At 38.9% G+C, this 16,836-nt stretch overlaps 1 protein-coding gene and 1 long non-coding RNA gene across 3 annotated transcripts in view; one reads left to right on the top strand and one right to left on the bottom strand.

Moving 5' to 3' along the window:
- The window catches only part of ZMYND11 (zinc finger MYND-type containing 11), a 124,581-nt gene extending 119,954 nt beyond the window's left edge, over positions 1–4,627 (bottom strand). Inside the window, exons 1-2 of one of the 2 annotated variants that reach the window (XM_055092343.2) lie at positions 4,471–4,627; positions 4,100–4,225 (exon numbers count right to left, since the gene is read on the bottom strand). The gene's annotated coding sequence lies outside the window, so the exon portion shown is untranslated. Of the gene's footprint in view, positions 1–4,099; positions 4,345–4,470 lie in introns of those variants that run through there. The other variant, XM_057298797.2, reaches the window with a different exon arrangement.
- LOC117974472 (uncharacterized) lies at positions 27–7,087 on the top strand. Its single transcript, XR_004664479.2, has 2 exons — positions 27–163; positions 6,078–7,087. It is a non-coding gene; the product is annotated as an uncharacterized LOC117974472 (long non-coding RNA).
- The last annotated feature ends 9,749 nt before the right edge of the window (positions 7,088–16,836 follow it).

The raw sequence follows: 16,836 nt of genomic DNA, 5'->3' as shown, positions 1-16,836 counted from the left end.
GGAGTGGAATTCTAGACCTAATCAGAGACGATCCCTTTAAATGGTTTAAGAAAGGTTCGGAGATAAGCATACTTTGATAGCGTTCACCTGTTTTCCCTGAGGACCTTTCGCCACTGGGAGTCGGGGAACACCTGTCAGTCAGAGTCCTCTGCTCTGAAATTCGGTGAGTACAGGACAGCAGGGTGTTTTCAGGGAGACCGCATTCTCATAACTTTTACTACAGTATAGTGTTATAATTGTTCTGGTTTATTATTAGTGTTGTTAATCTCTCATTGTGCCTGACTTCTAAATTAAACTTTGTTATAGGCAGGTGTGTATAGGAGAAAACGTAGTGTAAGTAAGGTTCAGCACTACCCCGGGTTTCAGGTATCTATTGGCCGTCTTGGCACGTGTCCCCACCTGAAAAGTCATTAGGAAGAGACGGTTGTAGGAATTTGGGGATTCTGATAAAATATATCAATCTGCTTCTACAGCTGGTTTCTAAGACTGTTAGAATTTAGAAATGGGTGGTACTTGAATAGGTCTGTGATATACACTAGTCAAATAAACACAATCTTTCATGCTATTCACAGCCCTCAATCTGATACATCCCAGAGAGTTTTTGATTATCTCAAAGAACATCACAGAATAATTTTAATTCATTTTAAGAGTAAATATATATCGTTAAAATTTAGTAGAGGGGTTAAAACGTGTCAGAAGAAAAGCAAGCCATGCCTGGTTTGAATGTTGGGCCAGGAATTCCAACAATGAAGAGCTTTCAGTGAGTCACCTTTTTAAACAGTCTGTTACTTCATCTGTAAAATAGAGGACTGCATGGTTCTGTGTATTTTACAGAAGGCACTCGAGTAAGACAACATCGTATCAATAAAAGGAAGCTTACCTTTTAGGAAAGAAGTGGCAGCATAACTCCACATTTTTTTCCAGTTATACTTTGTAGGGATCATTTAAAATTTTATACTCAGATACCATCTCTCATTCAACCTAATGTAAGTTAGATAACTTACCCTGATTTTCCTGTTGGTTTTGCCTAGAATTTAACCCTTGGCTCTATTTTCCAAGTAAGATGGTATTTATCCACTAAGATGAATATGAATATCCCTCCCCACATAAAACGCAAAAGTCATGGATAATGTACAAAAGAGGAAATAAAACTATTAATAAATACTGACAGCTATTCTAATTCACTAGTAATGACACATTCAAACAATGTAACATTGCTTTTCTTCAAAGGACAGAATTCTTTTCCAGTGATAATGCTACTGACGGTTAGCGAAATGAACGCTTATATACACTGCTGGCAGAAAATTGGGTTGATCTTAACTATCTTGAAATGCATACCAAGAGGCCATTAAAACAGTTTGATTTATCTCATTTGCCCCTCAGCTGAATGAATGTGTGTGTGTGGGTCTGGGGGCCAACGGTTTGAGGTTTGGAGGAAGCCCAGAAGACCAGTAACTAATTGCTGTGCTAGTATCTTACATGACAAAGCTATACTCTTTATACAATTGAATACAGACAGATTTTTACTTCTTGATTCTCCTTTTCGGATTGGTGAGTTTCAAAATGGGTGCCACTGAGCCCTGGGGCTTCTCAGAGCTGTCGGGGAGCTGTCTCTGCAGGACCAAGACGTGGGACTACTCCTCCCGCCCCCAATCAGACAGCACTGCTCTATTTTCTAGAATGAGTGTCCAGATCAGAGTTCATTACCTGGCTATTGGGACAGTATAGTGTGTGTAAGGTAATAATTGCTCAAACTCATTTGACATGAGTTAGGGTTTAGTCTCATTATTTATTTTGTTAAATATTATCAGGAAATACTGTGGAAGAAAATGTTAACTGTAACTGTAATAAAGTGTGGACTGCTGCAGATGGCTGTGAGTGTAAACGTCACAGCACATTCATTGGCCCATGGCCTCCAGAGCCGCTTCCTGCTGTGGGGCAGCCCTCAAAAATGTGTGCCTAGTGAGTGTCATCTCTTACAGCCCCCCATCCTCAGACCCCCAAGAAAGCAAGAGGATAAGAAACATTCAGTAAGAGACAGATGCTGAAGTGAGCAGTCATGATCTAGCCACTCCACAAGGTTAGTTAGTACTGCAAAGGGAGACTTTCTCAGGGACCAATAAAATATATATATAATATATATAATATTACATATATATTTTTGAGCAGCAGCAAGATTTATTGTGAAGAGCGAAAGAACAAAGCTTCCACAGCGTGGGAGGGTACCCGAACGGGTTGCCCCAATAAAATATTTTCTCAGACTATACAATGTTCTTTGATTTCATTCCATGCCTTTCTGACTTCTGATTACAGTTTTCCGTAGTCTTTAGTATTAGATATTGATGTTTTGAATATGATTGTGGTTTCTCCTTATCTTCTCCTCTATTAGATTAACATTCTGGCATGTAAGTTACTATATAACAAGTTTATTAATGTTGCTTAAGGATATCCAGTCACCTGTGGATGCTTTTTAAAATCATGTTTTTGAAACTAGAAAGCTGTGGTCCGAACTCTGTAACAGCAGTTACCATTCATTGATGCTGCCACCCTCTGTGGCTCAGACTGAAACTGCTACTATCCATATTTTAATTTTAAAAAACTTTCAGCCAGGAATAGTGGCTCACATCTATAACCCCAACACTTTGGGAGGCCAAGGCGGGAGGTACACTTGAGGCCAGGAGTTCGAGAACAGCCTGGGCAACATAACGAGGACCCATCTCTACAAAATTAAAAAAAAAAAAAATAGCCAGATGTGGTGGCTCACTCCTGTAGTCGCAGCTACTCGAGAAGCTGAGGGAGGAGGATGGCTTGAGCACAAGAGGTCAGGTCTGCAGTGAGCTCTGATTGCATCCCTGCACTCCAGCCTGGACAACTGAGCAAGACGTTCTCCAGGAGAAACTGTCAGTATAAGAAATCCATTTCCATTGAAAGCCATGATTCTTCCAATACTTAAGTGGCAGCTTTTTACTACACAGCAACCGAGGAGCTGAGCTGACAGTGCTTGCCAGGCCTGGTTCCAGTGCCTGTGGGCCTTGAAACCCAGGCTCCGGGCATCTCTTCGGGGCTCCATAGCTGTGGCTTCTGAAATTCAGTTCCCCACTTCTGTCCATGAATGTACAGTATTTGTTAGAAGTAGGTCCTCTCATACCCAGGTTAATATGCTTCAGAACATTTAAAGAAAAGTAGGATCCTGTCTGTTCAAGGGCAACTCATCACACAAGATGAAAAACAGATGTTTGTGTAAGTGTGTGCCTTCTTTCCTTCAAAATTGTGATTCTAACCTTTTCCCTGTCTCCCTGGTCCCTGTTTTCCTTTTTTTGAGATAGGGCTCACTCTGTCACCCAGGCTGGAGTGCAGTGGCACCATCTTGGCTAACTGTAACATCCACTCCTGGGGCTCAAGCGATCCTCCCACTTCAGCCTCCCGAGCAGCTGGGACCACAGGTGCATGCCACCATGCCCAGCTAATTTTGTATTTTTGGTAGAGATGGGGTTTCGCCATGTTGCTTACGCTGGTCTCGAACTCCTGAGCTCAAGTGATCTGCCCATCTTGGCTTCCCCAGTGCTGGAATTACAGGTGCGAGCCACCGTGCCCGGCCCCGACTCTCTTCTATAGCATGATGTAGAAGTATATGCACTAGTGCACCTGAGTCCAAATTCCAACTCACTGTGAGACATTCAAGTGATTTCACCTTTGTGAACCTTGGTTTCCCTGTTTTTCAGGAGTATGATTTTCTAACGTCAGATTGCTTGGATTAGAGTCCTAACTTCACCATTCTCTAGCTATTGACCTTGGACAAGTTATTTACCAATTTATGTGTCATTTTCCTCATCTGTGAAATGGGAATAATATACGATTTCATAGTGGTCATTGAGAGGATTAAATGAGAAAATGCATGTAAAATTATAATACTGCCTGCTTGGAATAACTTCAGTATTAGTGGCTACAATTATTATTATCTGTAAAATGGTAATGATGAATATTAAACGGGCCAAATATTGTGAAATGCCTGACACAAAAGGAGCTCCCCCTCTACCACGTCCCGTAGTGGAGCACACAGCACAACAAAGTGAAGACACCTAAGGACACAAGAATGTACCTGATTAATTGCAGGTGCATCTCCAGTTCCTCATTGCTCCCCACAGACCCAGCAGCCCAACCCAGGCTGGATCCTGTGGATTTCCTCCTGGCTTTTGATCTTTAGCTCCAGATGAATTGCCATTACCTGGAACAGAAGAAACAATGTCAGCCTGTGTTGACTCTCTTAGGTTTTTTGTTTGTTTGTTGTTTGTTTTTCAGAACTGCAGTTCCAGCAGCCACTTCCCCAGACTCTGCTTCTGACTAGTTATGTAACTTTTGGCACGTAGCAACCTCTCCCAGCTTCAGTTCCCTTCTCTGTAAATGATGGAGGTTTACAATTCGCACAAGGTTCCCATTAGTACTAAAATTCTATGAATTCCAATGCTATACCGGCCTCTGTTCCTGGAAATCCTGTTGTTTCTGCTCTGTTCTTCAAAAGCTCTCTTATCAGATATACTTTCTGGTTCTATTTCTCTTTTCCCCTGGCTTCCTTTCTTCCTCACTGCACTTAATGATGCCTGGCCTCTCTGCAGGCACTATCACACCGCTGCTTCCCTGCAGAAAACTTGTCCCCTGGGATGGAAGCCAGGACTCTTTTAGAGACTTATTCTTGGATTCACAATATACAGAGGCATGGGGATAATTGCTGTCATATCTTGAGAAGTTATTCTCTTCTTCATTTAAACATTTCAAGTACCAGAAAATGCACACTTACATGTTTACATACTTCCTCCAACCTCTTGTCAGGGATACCTTTCCAACATCTTTTCACTTTTTAGGAAGGACAAAATGTAGTCATAGGCTCCACTCTCAGCTTATGGAGAGTTTCATGCAGTGAACTTACATTAAAACAAAAAGAGGCACCTGCACTTGGCCATCATTACTAAGGTCTATACACACATGTCAGTGATCATGTCTGAACACAGAGCTGTGAACATGCCTCTTCCATGTTACATTTTACAGAAATTCCCTTCTCATTGCCACCTATTTGTGGCAATGGCAAATGAGAATCTGTGCGGGAATTTTTTTACTTTCTTTTCTGAGACGGAGTCTGGCTCTGCTGCCAGGCTGGAGTGCAGTGGCGCAATCTCAGCTCGCTGCAACCTCCACCTCCCGGGTTCAAGCGATTCTGCTGCCTGGGCCTCCCGAGCAGCTGGGACTACAGGAGTGCGCCACCACACCCAGCTAATTTTTGTATTTTTAGTAGAGACGGGGTTTCACGATGTTGACCAGGTTGGTCGCTATCTCTTGACCTCGTGATCTGCCCGCCTCGGCCTCCCAAAGTGCTGGGATTACAGGCGTGAGCCACTGCGCCCGGCCTTTTAGTTTCTTTAAAACCCAGTACTGTGGTATATAGCATTTAAGATTTTCATTCTCTTCCTTCAGCTTTCTCACAGTTGTGATTACTCATGTTCCCATGCAAATTAATGTTTAAGAAATCATCACAGTATTTACCACTGATGCCTTTGGAATTTTATGTTGTTCTGAAGGATTCTCCCTTTTGTTAATTTTCATAAAAGCTTTCTTTGGGTTTGGTTAATTGGCATAAAATTAAAACTGATGTTATCTTTATGTATGTTTTAAGTTTTTAATACAAACAAAGCTCAGAGAAATTGTAAAAAGGCTGATGGGATAGGAACATTTAAATAAATAAACATTTATAAACACATAAATAAATAGTTCATAGGAAACTGTCTTCTAGAAGTAGTAAAGTATAAAACGTCCCTTTGTATTCTTCTATTATTTGAAGAAAACTATGTCTCAATAAATTGTCCAGTGATAAATCCCTTAAAGACCTAGAGAAAAATATAGTAAACACATTAGATCTCCCAGGGGAAATGGTAGAAAGTAAATATCTAGGAGAACAATAAAATGAAATGTAAATAATTACAGTGCCAAATTATACTTTCTACAAAGTAATTATATTTCAAAAATATTTCCTACATTATTTGGCCATTGTCTCTGCATTTACAGTTTGATTGGTTTCTTTTGCTTAGGTGCAGTATTGAGATAAAGTCAAAGAAAAGTTGGAGGCCAGTCATGGTGGTGTGCATCTGTGGTCCCAGCTACTCTGGAGGCTGAGGCAGGAGGATTGCTGAAGCATAGGAGTTTGAGGCTGCAGTGAGCCATGATTGTGCCACTGCACTCCAGCCTGGGCAACAGAGCAAGACCCAGTCTCAAAAAACAAACCAAAAAAAAAAAAAAAAGGAGAAGAAAGAAAAGCTTCAGAGGGCACAACTTCCTTTTTTCTTCTAATGTAACTGCACTGAGAATTTCAAGCACAGGAAGTTCTACATCCTCAACTACCATGCGTAGAAAGCAAAACATAGAAAGCGACGCGTTTCTTTCCGCATCGTCACCTTCCTCCTTCCGTCAGTCAGTCCGCAGTCCCTCTTCTCCAGTGAAGCCTGGTGTTAATTTTCCACACACAGTGTTATTCAGGGGCTGATTATCCTCTCTTATTTGTATTCATTTGTTTTTTTATACCTATTTTGAAAATTCATACAGAATATAGGCAAAGAAGCTAAAAGAAAAAGTGAAACTCAGCACATTTTTAATTTTTTATTAGTAATTGCATTTTTAAAAAAGGACAGTTGCTGGAAGAGAAGGTAATTGAATATAGATTACAACAAGATTTAGGGACAATTATAGAATTTCTTGTATATTTACTAATAAATGAATGCTAATTATCTTTCATGTAAATGGCATTTTATGCCAGCAAGATGTTTTATATATATACATATGCACACACACACACGCGTGCGGTAGAGCGATGGCTAAATAAATTGTGATTTATTCCTATGATAGGATTTATGTAACTATTAAAGAAGTTGTTTATAAAAGTCTTTCTTATTGTTAAGTGCAAAACTAGGATTAGGATAGACGTTAAAGAAAAGGATCATATAGTGTAAAAATAAGCATGTATATTAGTAGAAAGAGACCACAAAGTGTTATGAAAAAATACTAACTATATTAATCTCTGGCAAATAAAAGTATTTGTGTTTTAGTTTTTCTTTTTTATATTTTTATTTTCTTGTGTCGTATTCATATTTCAATTACTAAAAAATGTTGTTCTAGAAATTGTGAACCAAAAGTATCTGAGACAGGTCTCAATCAATTTAGAAAGTTTATTTTGCCAAGGTTGAGGACGTGCCCATGGCACTGCCTCAGGAGGTCCTGATGACATGTGCCCAAGGTGTTCAGGACACAGCTTGGTTTTATACATTTTAGGGAGACATGAGACATCAGTCAACCCGTGTGAGATGTACATTGCTTGGGTCTGGAAAGGCAGGACAACTCAGGTAGGGGCTTCCAGGTCATAGATAAGAGACAAACGGTTGTATTCTTTCGAGTGTTTGATCAGCCTTTCGCTGAGATACACAATTTACACGTGAGATGGGGGTAGACAGATAGTCACTTATGCCTTAGTCTGGCTCAGCGACTGCATTTTTACATAAATGATAAGGCAGAGGAAGCAATCAGATATGCATTTGTCTCAGGTGAGCAGGATGACTTTGAGTTCTGTCCTTTGTCCCACACCTGTGAAAATAAGCTATCAATTTACCTTGCCAGGGTAAAAATTCAACAGAATGGTTTTAGGGTAAAGATTGTGAGCCCCCGCCCCCCCCCCCCCCAACGGAATTTCCTTGTGAGCAAAATTGTGAGTAAGGTATGTAGCTTTTTTATCTTTGTGGCTATCTTATTTGGGAATAAAATGGAAAGCAGGTTTGTCTGACCCAGTTCCCCAGCTTGACTTTCCCCTTTGGCTTAGTGATTTTTGGTCCTGATATTTATTTTCCTTCCACAAAGTGAAATGTTGGATTTTAGCAGACTTGCTGTGCAACTTTAAGTGGTATTTGTTTAGCAAGCAACTAAACGCAAAAGTACCATGCAATGCAGGTAACAGAACATTTTATTTATTTATTTATTTATTTATTTATTTATTTATTTTGAGACAGAGTCTCACTCTGTTGCCCAGGCTGGAGTGCAGAGGCATGATCTCAGCTCACTGCAAACTCTGCCTCCCGGGTTCAAGCAATTTCCATGCCTCAGCCCCCCGAGTAACTGGGACTACAAGCGTGCACCACCACACCTGGCTAATTTTTGTATTTTTAGTAGAGACGGGGTTTCACCATGTTGACCAAGGTGGTTTGGAACTCCTGACCTCAAGTGATCCACCCACCTTGGCCTCATAAAGTGCTGAGATTACACTCAGGTGTGCTGGACCACTGTACCTGGCCCAGAAAATTTATTTTTAATTAAATATTATATTCCTATGAATACATTTATTCTGTTAAATGAAGAACAACTCTACTGTTCATAGTAATATCAAATTGAAGCCATTTTTATAGGTCAAAGAAAGTGGATACTGGCATTTTCATATGGTTCAACCTCATAGCATTGGTTTTCACATTCTCTGATTGGGATTTTAGAAAATAAAATCAAAAGTGAAGCCAGACATAAGTGTGTTCAGTACGAAAATGGTAATCCAATAGACTAAGTGGGAGTGCAAGTACAAGAAATGCTCATGATAGCATTTCATGTAGGTTTTCCCTCTAATTCAATCAACTTCTAGAAGTCAGTTGTAGTAGTCCACTCTCACACTGCTATGAAGAACTACCTGAGACGGGGGAATTTATGAAGAAAAGAGGTCCAATTGACCACAGTTCAGCAGGCTTAACTGGAAGCGTGGCTGGGAGGCCTCAGGAAACTTACAATCCTGGCAGAAGGACAAAGGGGAAGCACCTTCTTCTCATGGCGGCAGGAGAGAGCGAGCCAAGGGGGAAGTGCCATACACTTTTAAACCATCAAATCTCATGAGAACTCACTATCACAAGAACAGCAAGGGGGAAATCCACCCCCATGATCCAAATATCTCCCACTAGGCCCCTCCCTTGACACGTGGGGATTAAAACTTGATATGAGATTTGGGTGGGGAAACGGCGCCAAACCATATCATCAGTTCCATATTTTACATTAAGAGTTACAGTGATGTTGAACTCATATTCCTTGTGGAGGTTAAAAACTCTTTATATGATGGTGAGAAGTTTTAGTTAGAAAATTTAGTTCTTCTATAAATTTATCTTTGATTATTAGATCCCTTGCACAATAAGGACCTGTATTCATTAAACTAAAATAAAATATTCTGAGAACTGTATGGTGTGACTAAGCTTGTACCGTTCCAGCTCATTTAATCCTTACCAACTGATAACTCTAGTGCCCACATTTTACTCATGAGGAAACTGAGAATTAGAAAGATAAAATATCTTGCCTAGGCTTCCAGCTGACAAGTGACCTATCCCAGGCTTGAGTCCAAGATTATCTACTGACAGATCTGAAGTCTGGACTTTTAATTACTATTCCTATTCAAGTCTGTCATTTCAGATGTATTACCCAATTAGGAGCACATTGTTTAAAGTCTATACTTGTAATGCCACACACAGAAAACCTCCTTGCCTTGTATTAAAAATTTATATTTTGTCCATCAGAGCAATCGATTTAAAAAATTTTAAAAAGAAGCACGCACTAAACCAAGGGTTTTAGATATGTGAAAAATTCTAAAACAAGCAACAAATAAATCCAAAATATTATATTCAGATGAGTCACTCAAAGTGAAAAAAAAGATCTTTCCTTTGGCCACCTAGTGTTTAAGAGTGTAGAATTCACAGCTAGGCCCATCATGGTTATTATGTCTATTAATTATTCCAAGAGATCCAATTACTCAGATTCTTTTATGGCAAGACTTGGTAGATGAGGACAGATAAAGAGAAGGAATTCAAAAGTATGGTCAGGTGTGAGACTTACAACTACTATATTCTTTTAATTATATATATATACATATATATATATATATATACATATATATATATATATATATATATTTTTTTTTTTAGATGAAGCCTCTCTCTGTTGCCCTGGCTGGAGTGCAGTGTCACGATCTTGGTTCACTGCAACCTCCACCTCCCAGGCTCAAGTGATTCTCATGCCATTGCCCCCAAAATAGCAGGGACCACAGGTGTTAGCTACCACACCCAGCTAACTTTTGTATTTTTTTGGTAGAGAGGGGTTTTTGTCATGTTGGCCAGGCTGGTCTCAAACTCCCGACCTCAAGTGATCTGCCCTCCCCAGCCTCCCAAAGTGCTGGGGCTACAGGCATGAGCCACTGCACCTTGCCTATAATTCTTTATCAAAGCATTTGCATTAAAATTCAGCTTGTATGACGCTTTTATATTATAACCTGAATTGAAATATTTTTATTACTGTTAATCTTATAACATGACATTAATTTTTGTTAGTATGTGACTGTGTGACATAGCCAATTTCCATGCTAGAGAATTTGAGTCTACATAGTTTTCCAATTGCTTATGTGATGTTATATACATAATGTAAAAATTTCTTAAATGTGAAAATAAAAGCAACAAAATAAGCTAACTTTAAAGTGAAAGGTAAAGTCGGAAGCAATTTAGTACACTTGTAGGGTTAAGAAAATTCATTAAAATCATTTTTTACCTATAAAACTCAACTTACTAAGTTTATGTTTAGATATTGACATAAACGTGTTGTTCCTATATCATAGAAAAGAATGAAGAGTGTTTTCCTTCGATATGTGGATTTTACAAAATATTTTGGAACTGTAGGCTCATTTGTCCTTCCCTTCCTTCCTTCCTTCCTTCCTTCCTCCTTCCTTCCCTCCATGTCTCCTTTACCTCATATAAATAGATTCCTTCTTCCTCTCTGTGGAGTTCATCCTCCCTTTAAACTTTATTAGCTAGATCACTGTGGTCTTCCCATAATCTGTATTCCTAAAATACTAAAAGTCAAAAACATATACTCTAGCAATTGACATCATGCATAATAGAGGTGAAAGAGGTCTCCAAACATCCATTGGTCTAGAATTTTGCCTTTTGCCCCTTGGAAGGATGGAAGGAAACTGGGTCCTTGATAACATCACTGAGTCTGAAAGATCCATCCAAGGAGTTGGATATAAACTGAAGCTGGACAGACGTCAATTGTTTTTATATATATTTAAGAGTTTAGAACTCACAGGTCTTCTTGTTAGATACAATTGGGGAATCAAGGAAATGAAGAAATTAGATATAGCTCCCAAATTTTTGGACTGAGTAACTGAAAGAATAGTGTCATTTTTGGAAATGGAGAATATTTGGGGAGGAACAGGTTTTAGAGCGGAATCAGGAATTCTATTCCTGATGTTAACTTTGAGTTATGCTCAAGACATGCAAGAAGAAATATCTGATGTTAACTTTGAGTTATGCTCAAGACATGCAAGAAGAAATATCAGATAAGCAGATGGGTACAGATATAGTAGTCAGGAGCTTAAGATAAAGGTAAAGACTGGGGACATGCATTTGGGAATCACCAACATTTAGTTGTTACTTAACATCATTGGACTGGATGAGGCTGTCTTTAGAGATTATAGATGGGGAAAAGAAAGACACCCAAATAAAAGCCCTGTTTGATCCCTACATAGACTAGAAAGACTCTGCAAAGAAGAACAAGAAGCTGGCTTGTGCTGGGTCCAGTGGCTTATGCCTATAATTCCAGTACTTTGGGAGGCTGAAGTAGGAGGATTGCTTGATCCTGGGAGTCTGAGGCTGCAGTGAGCCATAATCGTGCCATTGCACTCCAGCGTGGGTGACAGGGTGAGACCCTGTCTCAAACAAAAAAATAAACCCAAAAAGTTGGCTTGTGAAGAAGGAGGAAAGCTAGTTCCATGTGGTCATTGAGAAGTGAGACATGAAAATGTCTTGATCATAGAGCATGATCTGATACTTTAAAACTTGCTGAGAAAATCCTTAGAGACTTACAAAGAGACTAAGACTCCCACACAATAATAATGGGAGACTTTAACACCCCACTGTCAACATTAGACAGATCAACGAGACAGAAAGTCAACAAGGATACCCAGGAATTGAATTCAGCTCTGCACCAAGCGGACCTAATAGACATCTACAGAACTCTCCACCCCAAATCAAGAGAATATACATTCTTCTCAGCATCACACCGCACTTATTCCAAAATTGACCACATAGTTGGAAGTAAAGCACTCCTCAGCAAATGTAAAAGAACAGAAATCATAACAAACTGTCTCTCAGACCACAGTGCAGTCAAACTAGAACTCAGGATTAAGAAACTCACTCAAAACCGCTCAACTACATGGAATCTGAACAACCTGCTCCTGAATGACTACTGGGTACATTACGAAATGAAGGCAGAAATAAAGATGTTCTTTGAAACCAACGAAACCAAAGACACAACATACCAGAATCTCTGAGACACATCTAAAGCAGTGTGTAGAGGGAAATTTATAGCACTAAATGCCCACAAGAGAAAGCAGGAAAGATGTAAAATTGACACCCTAACATCACAATTAAAAGAACTAGAGAAGCAAGAGCAAACACATTCAAAAGCTAGCAGAAGGCAAGAAATAACTAAGATCAGAGCAGAACTGAAGGAGATAGAGACACAAAAAACCCTTCAAAAAATCAATGAATCCAGGAGCTGGTTTTGTGAAAAGATCAACAAAATTGATAGACTGCTGGGAAGGCTAATAAAGAAGAAAAGAGAGAAGAATCAAATAGACGCAATAAAAAATGATAAAGGGGATATCACCACCGATCCCACAGAAATACAAACTACCATCAGAGAATACTATAAACATCTCTATGCAAATAAACTAGAAAATCTAGAAGAAATGGATAAATTCCTGGACACATACACCCGCCCAAGACTAAACCAGGAAGAAGTTGAATCTCTTAATAGACCAATAACAGGCTCTGAAATTGAGGCAATAATTAATAGCTTACCAACCAAAAAAAGTCCAGGACCAAACGCATTCACAGCCAACTTCTACCAGAGGTACAAGGAGAAGCTGGTACCATTCCTTCTGAAGCTATTCTAATCAGTAGAAAAAGAGGGAATCCTCCCTAACTCATTTTATGAGGCCAGCATCATCCTGATACCAACGCCTGGCAGAGACACAACAAAAAAAGAGAATTTTAGACCAATATCCCTGATGAACATCGATGCAAAAATCCTCAATAAAATACTGGCAAACCGAATCCAGCAGCACATCAAAAAGCTTATCCACCATGATCAAGTGGGCTTCATCCCTGGGATGCAAGGCTATTTCAACATATGCAAATCAATAAACGTAATCCAGCATATAAACAGAACCAAAGACAAAAACCACACGATTATCTCAATAGATGCAGAAAAGGCCTTCGACAAAATTCAACAACCCTTCATGCTAAAAACTCTCAATAAATTAGGTATTGATGGGACGTATCTCAAAATAATAAGAGCTATTTATGACAAACCCACAGCCAATATCATACTGAATGGGCAAAAACTGGAAGCATTCCCTTTGAAAACTGGCACAAGACAATGAGAGGGATGCCCTCTCTCACCACTCCTATTCAACATAGTGTTGGAAGTTCTGGCCAGGGCCATCAGGCAGAAGAAAGAAATAAAGGGTATTCAATTAGGAAAAGAGGAAGTCAAATTGTCCCTGTTTGCAGATGACTGATCATATATCTAGAAAACCCCATCGTCTCAGCCCAAAATCTCCTTAAGCTGATAAGCAACTTCAGCAAAGTCTCAGGATACAAAATCAATGTGCAAAAATCACAGGCATTCTTATACACTAATAACAGAGAAACAGAGAGCCAAATCATGAGTGAACTCCCATTCACAGTTGCTTCAAAGAGAATAAAATACCTAGGAATCCAACCTACAAGGGATGTGAAGGACCTCTTCAAGGAGAACTAGAAACCACTGCTCAACGAAATAAAAGAGGATACAAACAAATGGAAGAACATTCCATGCTCATGGATAGGAAGAATCAATATCGTGATAATGGCCATACTGCCCATGGTAATTTATAGATTCAATGCCATCCCCGTCAAGCTACCAGTGACTTTCTTCACAGAATTGGAAAAAACTACTTTAAAGTTCATATGGAACCAAAAAAGAGCCTGCATCACCAAGTCAATCCTAAGCCAAAAGAACAAAGCTGGAGGCATCATACTACCTGACTTCAAACTATACTACAAGGCTACAGTAACCAAAACAGCATGGTACTGGTACCAGAACAGAGATATAGACCAATGGAACAGAGCAGAGCCCTCAGAAATAATACCACACATCTACAACCATCTGATCTTTGACAAACCTGACAAAAACAAGAAATGGGGAAAGGATTCCCTATTTAATAAATGGTGCTGGGAAAACTGGCTAGCCATATGGAGAAAGCTGAAACTGGATCCCTTCCTTACACCTTATACAAAAATTAATTCAAGATAGATTAAAGACTTACATTTTAGACCTAAAACCATAAAAACCCTAGAAGAAAACCTAGGCAATATCATTCAGGACATAGGCATGGGCAAGGACTTCATGTCTGAAACACCAAAAGCAATGGCAACAAAAGCCAAAATTGACAAATGGGATCTAATTAAACTAAAGAGCTTCTGCACAGCAAAAGAAACTACCATCAGAGTGAACAGGCAACCTACAAAATGGGAGAAAATTTTTGCAACCTACTCATCTGACAAAGGGCTAATATCCAGAATCTACAATGAACTCAAACCAATTTACAAGAAAAAAACAACCCCATCAAAAAGTGGGCAAAGGAGATGAACAGACACTTCTCAAAAGAAGACATTCATGCAGCCAAAAAACACATGAAAAAATGCTCATCATCACTGGCCATCAGAGAAATGCAAATCAAAACCACAACGAGATATCATCTCATACCAGTTAGAATCGCGATCATTAAAAAGTCAGGAAACAACAGGTGCTGAAGAGGATGTGGAGAAACAGGAACACTTTTACACTGTTGGTGGGACTGTAAACTAGTTCAACCATTGTGGAAGTCAGTGTGGCAATTCCTCAGGGATCTAGAACTGGAAATACCATTTGACGCAGTCATCCCATTACTGGGTGTACACCCAAAGGAATATAAATCATGCTGCTATAAAGACACATGCACACGTATGTTTATTGTGGCACTATTCACAATAGCAAAGACTTGGAACCAACCCAAATGTCCATGAATGATAGACTGGATTAAGAAAATGTGGCACATATACACCATGGAATACTACGCAGCCATAAAAAAGGATGAGTTCATGTCCTTTGTAGGGACATGGATGAAAATGGAAACCATCATTCTCAGCGAACTATCGCAAGGACAAAAAACCAAACACCGCATGTTCTCACTCATAGGTGGGAATTGAACAATGAGAACACATGGACACAGGAAGAAGAACATCACACACCAGGGCCTGTTGTGGGGTGGGGGGAGCGGGGAGGGATAGCATTAAGAGATATACCTAATGTAAATGATGAGTTAATGGGTGCAGCACACCAACATGGCACATGTATACATATGTAACAAACCTGCACATTGTGCACATGTACCCTAAAACTTAAAGTACAATAAATATATATATATATATATAAAAGTTCTGTGGCATGGATGTGAATTAATATCACCCATACATAGTGTAATTAATAAACTTATCTTAATAGCTGCCTAAGGAAAAAAAAACTTGCTGAGAGGTCAAATAATGAAGGCAGAGGGACCTTTTGAGCTTATTGGTGACCTTCATATAAGCAATTTCACTGTTGGAGTGAGGTGAAGCCATGTTGGTGTTCGATTACAGATTACTTTCCATACTTCAGAAAATAAATTTGAGAAAAAGTTTCATGTTTGAGAATGGTCTTTGTCAACAGGGAGACTAGGTTATAGAGAAACATCTTGGTAAAGGGGACTCAGAACTCTGTTCCTGATCCATTAAGTCAAGATTTTATTATTATACAGACAGAACCTTAGTCAAGTGAAAGTAACATGCCATTTATTTTACAATTACTTTTAATATACAATTTTGTTTTATGCTTGTATCTGTTCCTCTCTATTAATTTGAAGAATGAAAAGTAATACCTCTTTCTGTCCACTACAGTACAATTAAGACAGTAGTGACAACATATATATTGAATAATATGTATTGTTCCTTCATAGAAACATTATATCTAAATGTTAATATAACATTTAGATATCAACACTGATATAAAATGTGTATGAGTATTTTATATTCATAAATTTATTTTAAAATATTTAGGGGGAAAATGGGCTTTATTTTTTACAGCCCTGAATATTATCAAGCACATAGGAGAATCCTAGAGGCGGTGAGAATGCCAGTGTGTGCTCAAATAGACTTTCAAATATAATATCCGAGTTTGACTTTCACTCACTCACCTAGATGATTGTAATTCAAATGACCATTCAGCACCCACCATGCCACTTTATTGTTTGTCCTGGGGTAAGCGACATCTTCTGTATGATATGATGATGTATGTATGTATGTGCATGTGCCTGACACATGCTAAGTACCAAATAAGCACTAGCATTTAGGGGTTTTGGGTACCCATAAATGCTCTCAATAAATGTGTTCATTTGAAAATATAATACATAGAATTAGATTTTACTAATAACATTTAAAATTTCATTTCTTACTAAAGTAAGCTCGTTAGTTGGAACCACGTTTATGGAACATAGAAAAAACTGGGATTGCTTTGCATCAAATTCCATGTCACTATGTAATTAAAACAAAAGCAAACTCTTAACATGAAATCAAAGATTAAGTGGTAGCATACTTGACACTTGTGTTTTTAAATGTCAAAATCCCAGACACAGCAACATGTGCAAAAGTATAATTTTTTACATTGTTTAAA

Source organism: Pan paniscus, chromosome 8, assembly GCF_029289425.2.
Source record: "Pan paniscus chromosome 8, NHGRI_mPanPan1-v2.0_pri, whole genome shotgun sequence".
Lineage (NCBI taxonomy): Eukaryota > Metazoa > Chordata > Mammalia > Primates > Hominidae > Pan > Pan paniscus.
This window is presented reverse-complemented; position numbering and strand designations above follow the sequence as displayed.